This window comes from Dioscorea cayenensis, chromosome 17 (genome assembly GCF_009730915.1).
Source record: "Dioscorea cayenensis subsp. rotundata cultivar TDr96_F1 chromosome 17, TDr96_F1_v2_PseudoChromosome.rev07_lg8_w22 25.fasta, whole genome shotgun sequence".
NCBI lineage: Eukaryota > Viridiplantae > Streptophyta > Magnoliopsida > Dioscoreales > Dioscoreaceae > Dioscorea > Dioscorea cayenensis.
Window position 1 is genome coordinate 8115520 of NC_052487.1, and position 5681 is coordinate 8121200.

A 5681-nucleotide genomic window follows, 5' to 3' on the forward strand; every position below is an offset into this window, starting at 1 on the left:
AGGGGCATGCAACACATCATTCAGAAATAAAGTCTTTCCTGAGGTAAGTTTTAGAAGTACCTTCCCTTTTCCAAGAACCGGAGAAGGAGATGAATCTCCCATGAATACTTGTTCCTCACCTTTGGCTAAAGGAATGTAGGATTGGAAAGCATTCCTATCAGCAGAAATATGCCTCGTGGCTCCAGAATCTACAATCCAGTCTTTTGCATCCGCCACCATAAGTGCTTGAGAAACAACAGCTGCTATGATATCATCATTGCCTCCTTCCGTTAGGTTGACTTTAGCAATTGTCTTCTTTGGTTCTTTCTTGTAGTCACATTGAGATGCATAATGCCCTGGTTTGCCACAAACATAACACGCACCTTTTCTTTTTGTTTGAAAATTCTGATTAAATTTGAAGCCATCCTTCTTTTGTCCGTTGAATCTTTGTGCAGAGCCTTTGAAATTATTTTTGGTTCCTTTGAATTTCTTGGGATTCCTGTTGAAATTCTGATTTTTGTTTAATCCTGTTTTAATGAGATTCGCCTTGGATGAGAGTTCTTTAATCTTGTCTGCATCATCCCTTTGCCGATTTTTCTGTTCGATTCGGATATGTACAATGATGTCTTCAAGAGTCATGAGTTTCCTTTTATGCTTCAAGTTGTTTTTGTAGTGTTTCCAAGATTCGGGAAGACGTTCAATGAGGAAGCCGACAATGAATGCATCAGGTAAGATGATTTCTTCATTCTTCAGATCATTGACCTAAACATGATAATCATGAATTTGAGAAGATACATCCTCGTCTTCAGTCATTTGGAAATCAGAGAAATTTCCTATTGCGTATTTCTGATTCCCGGCATCTTCAACTACTTATTTCTTATGCAGTGAATCCCAGATTTCTTTCGCTGTCTTGAGATCGCAGTAGATGTCATACAATTCATTTGAGAAAGTGCTGAGGATGGTATGACGACAGATCTTGTTTCCTTTCTCCCAGATTGGCAAGGTTTTCGCATAAGCTTCTGATGTTGGGTCCGGCTTTGGTTCAGTCAGGATATGTGCGAGGTTGAACATGTCTAGCGCCGAGAACACCTTTTGTTGCCATCGTTTGAAAAATGTGCCAGCGAATTGATCAATCTTCGAGACGTCAGGAAGTGACTTAGCGGTGGTCATCGCGTTATCCATAATTTGTTCTTAAGATTGTTGGAAAATCTTATTTGTTGTTAGAGCAGAAACAGGAACGGGATGACAGAAGACTGAGGCGTGCAAGAGCACTGTCCTTAAGAACAAATTCGCCCTCTTTTTTGCAGTGCGATAGGAAACTCAGATGGCGTTGTTCTCCAGGATTCAACAGTCTGGTTCTCTGTTCGCGCACCAGAACAGAGAACAAGCAAGCGAGCGCTCAGAGAGAAAGAGGAAAATATCAAAATTATTCAAATCCGGTGATGGATTAGGTTTTAATATTAGTGGAAAGGCGGCAAGACAGAGGGACGCTGACGGCGAAGAGGCATGGCAACGGGCGGTTCTCGGAAGGGTCACGACGAAAGGTGAAGAGACACGGCCGGAACCGATGAAAGCAGTTTAAAAAGGCGCAAAAGATTAAAAGTTTAAAATATAAGATAAAGGGCAAAAAGGTAAAAAACCTATTGCGTGACTGCACCCAATAAATCTGGTGCATTCGTGTCCGCACCATGCGCCTACGTGAGTTCAGAATTTCTAAGCTAATTTCCAAATCCAAACCCTGAAATTTGCGTAAGAGAGCATAACCACTAAAGCAAAGTTAAAGGATAATGAATAGTACTATATATAAAGTGGATGAAGTTCTTGTATCTAGGCAATGTGGTACTAAACTTTTAGTGGGAATGTTTTGAAACAAATATGGGCCTAAAGTATATTGGCCCTCTAACATTGTTACCACCTTTATGATAGAGTTTGCAAGCCAAGAGTTGGGGCACAATGAGAGATTTGGAATTCAAAGACTGCCAGCCATTGTTGAACTCTGTATCTCAAGCAGGCCTCAACCTTTCTGGTTATCGAACAAAAAGAAGAACCAAGCCTGTGTATTCAATTGAAGGGAGGATTGTAGACTTTGAACCTGATAATGAAGACAAATCTCTTGATCCTCCACAAGAGCAATTCAAATTTGAATTGGGATTGACAACAAGTGAGCTGAGTTTAATGGGACTCGAGTCCTTGTTTGAAATGAGATCAGGAGCAGTGAAGCTGATGAAGAAATATAGCGTTGTAACTTGTGGTTATTGTACTGAGGTGCAAGTAGGACCAAAAGGACACAAGGTGAGGATGTGCAAAGCTGCAAAGCATCAGTTTAGGGACGGTCTTCATGCATGGCAAGAGGCCACAATTGATGACTTGATAATGCCAAATTATGTGTGGCATGTTAGCGACTTAAATGGTCCTGCATTGGCCAATGAGATGAAGAGGTATTACGGTAAAGCTCCTGCCGTTGTTGAGCTTTGTGTGCAGGCTGGAGCTCCTGTTCCTGATCAGTATGCGAGTATGATGAGGTTGGATGTTGTTTCTCCTGATCTTGATGAGTATGATCTGGTTGCTTGATTCTTGTGTGTTTGTGTTTTGCTGAAGATGGTTAAAACACAAGTGATTTGTTTTGAGAATGCTCTTCTTGGTTAAGCTGTTTATCTTTGATAGTAAAAAAAAAGGTCATGTTTTAGATATAAATATGTACATACACCCTTTTAAAGCCACATTGATTCACATAAATACAAGCAAAGAATAGTGATCATACATGGAAGGAGTTTCAAACAAATGTAATATCACTGACCAATAATGTGAATAATCTTAACAGAATACCCACAATAAATAATATGCATTTGAAAAGAAACTTTCAATTAAACATTCATTTTAAACCACTCCTTTGAAGAGCAAGAGCAATGGTTTGCTTTGCACTCCTTTGAGAGCACCCCTGCTGCTTGCACCCCATGAGAGCAACCACTAAAATAAAGCTTCACATTATTATTATTATTAGTATTATTGTTATTATTATTATTATTTTAATCAGCCAATGGAAATGCAATATTTCAACCAAATCTCCTAACTTTTAATGCCGCCTCATTAATTTTAAACCCTCATCATTATAATTATAATATTAATTATAATCAATTAACATATATAGTTTTTTAAATTTAATTTAACAAATCAACGCTAAATCATTTCAACAACCTTTTTGAATTAAAAATTAAAATTTTTTTGTATTTCACTGTAATTCGTCATCATCTCTATTTTATGTCTAAACTACTTTTTCTAATTTTTTTATATTTTATTTAATAGTCTATTTGAAAAATAGTGAACATTTTTTTAAGATTAATTTAAAATTTTATTATAAAATTATTAGAAATTTAGTAAAAGTTTCTTCTGATTTATTGTATTATATATTTTTAATTGTAGTCTTTAAATGTATTCATTTCTAAATAGTAAATAATTATAATAAATAAAATAGTTAAAGTTAACTAATTAAATTAAATATTTTATTTTAGATATTCTAAATATCTATTTGATATTTAATCTTCAAACTTAATTAGTTTCATAAGCTAATTTTTCAAAAAAATAAAAAAAAATAAAAACAAATTAAACGAAAAAAAATATATCATAATAGCTACATTGTAATTATAAAATTTTAAATTGCAAGCATAGTGATGCTTAATTTGTTTTTTAATCTATTTGTAATATTTTTATTCAAATTTATATTCTTTCATTATTTTATTACTTTCAAATATTAAGTTACAAACGTATAAAAATAAAATTTGCAATCATAAAGTCATCCAGTAATTACTATTTTTTAATCAATTATCTATATCAATTTAAAAATATTATAAACAAAATATCATAAGACCATCCAGTTATTATTTTAAATTATAAAATATTACAAACAAAATAAAATTTTAAAACATCCCTTTAAAACATTATATGAAAAATTATTATAAAAATTTATATGAGAAACTGCACAATACAACCAACTTAATTTGTACTTGTAAACATATGTATATTTTATATTTTTAAAATATGAATTATTATAATCTTAAATTCAAATTAATATATTTTTTTTTAAAAATGAAGTGAGCACCCCCTTAATAATGATGCTGCTTCTGCCACTGCTACCAATGGAATTCTAACCCTCATTGTTCGACATTTGCGTTAGGAGGAAGATGAAATATCATTATCTTATTGGAAAGGTTAAAATATAGTTCATTTTTTTCTTTCAAAAAAATAAAAAATAAATAAAAATATAATATTAAATTCATAAAATTTAACTTTTAATGTATATAAATAAATAAACCAATTTATAAAAATATATAAATAAATATAATTTTTACAATAACATATTTCTAATTATCCGCTTTCAATTTTCTGTTTATTTATTTTTTGTCCTCTGTTTTATATAATATATCTAACAATAGTATTTTCTACATGGCTAGTTGCATGGCTACATTACCTTTATTAATATAATTAATTTTTGGATATTAAATTTAAGTAAGGGTATTGATGTAATTTCACCGTTCAATCAATCCATGCTCCTCATGTTTAGTGGCTCATGTCTTCATATTCTTTGAAACTTTTGTTTTGAGGTACATTCTTTTACCCTATTCTTTTTTTCATTATTTGAATGTTAAGTCTAGTTTATAAATCCAATCAGCCTGTACTAAGAATATATATTTTTCAATGCAAGATACAATGCCTATTCTTTTAGGGGCTGTTTGTTTGCAAGGAATGGAGTTAAGGAGGAATGAGATAGGAATGAGAATAATGAGGAATGGATTAAGAATGAAAAAAAAATTGTGTTTGGTTGGAAGATATAGGAGAGTAACTCATTGGGAATGGAAAAAGTAAATTAAAGAAATATGTAGGAAATATCTTTTATGCCCTTATAGAATAAATATTAAATAATAAATATATTAGCCAATAATATTATTTGATTTAAAATATATCATCATTATTTTTATAATTTAAATCTTTTTAAAAATTTTTAATTAATTTTACAATCAATTAATTATTATTATTATTATTCAGTTTTTCTTGCAATAAAAAAAATAAATATTTATTATTATTACTATTATTATTATAAAAGAATGTTTATTATTATTAATTTTAAAATTTAAAATTTAAACATAAATAATTTAAATAATAAAAATTCATCCTCAATTTACTGTTTATTATTCAGTTTTCTAGCAATAAAAAAATAAATGTTTATTATTACTACTATTATTATTATAAAAGAATGTTTATTATTATTAATTTTAAATTTTAAAATTTAAACATAAATAATTTAAATAAAAGAATGAACAACTATTAAACAATTCATAGAAGAGGGTAAAATGGTCATTTACTGTTGTTTAAAGAAACGACTATATGTTTGAATAATAATAATAATAATAATAATAATAATAATAATAATAATAATAATAATAATAATAATAAGTGGAAATTGCCAAAAACACCCCCTAAGTTTGCCATATTGCAAAAACACCCCGTTAGTTTTGCACTCCCCAAAAACCCCTTCCTTTTTAATTCCATATTTTTCAACCCCCCAAAACATGTAACGGATGTCAACGGAGTGAATTTCAAATTTTATGGACGGAAATGCCCTTGCATGGGGAGTGCGACTCGCAGCCCATTTCAGGCAGATGAGAGGAAGTGGGGGTTTTTCAGTATGGTAACCCCAAGAGAGGAAT

The 5681-nt window shown here is 30.8% G+C and overlaps 1 pseudogene; it reads left to right on the plus strand.

The window, feature by feature from the left end:
• The first annotated feature begins 1303 nt into the window (after window positions 1-1303).
• LOC120281097 lies at window positions 1304-2609 on the plus strand (annotated as a pseudogene).
• The last annotated feature ends 3072 nt before the right edge of the window (window positions 2610-5681 follow it).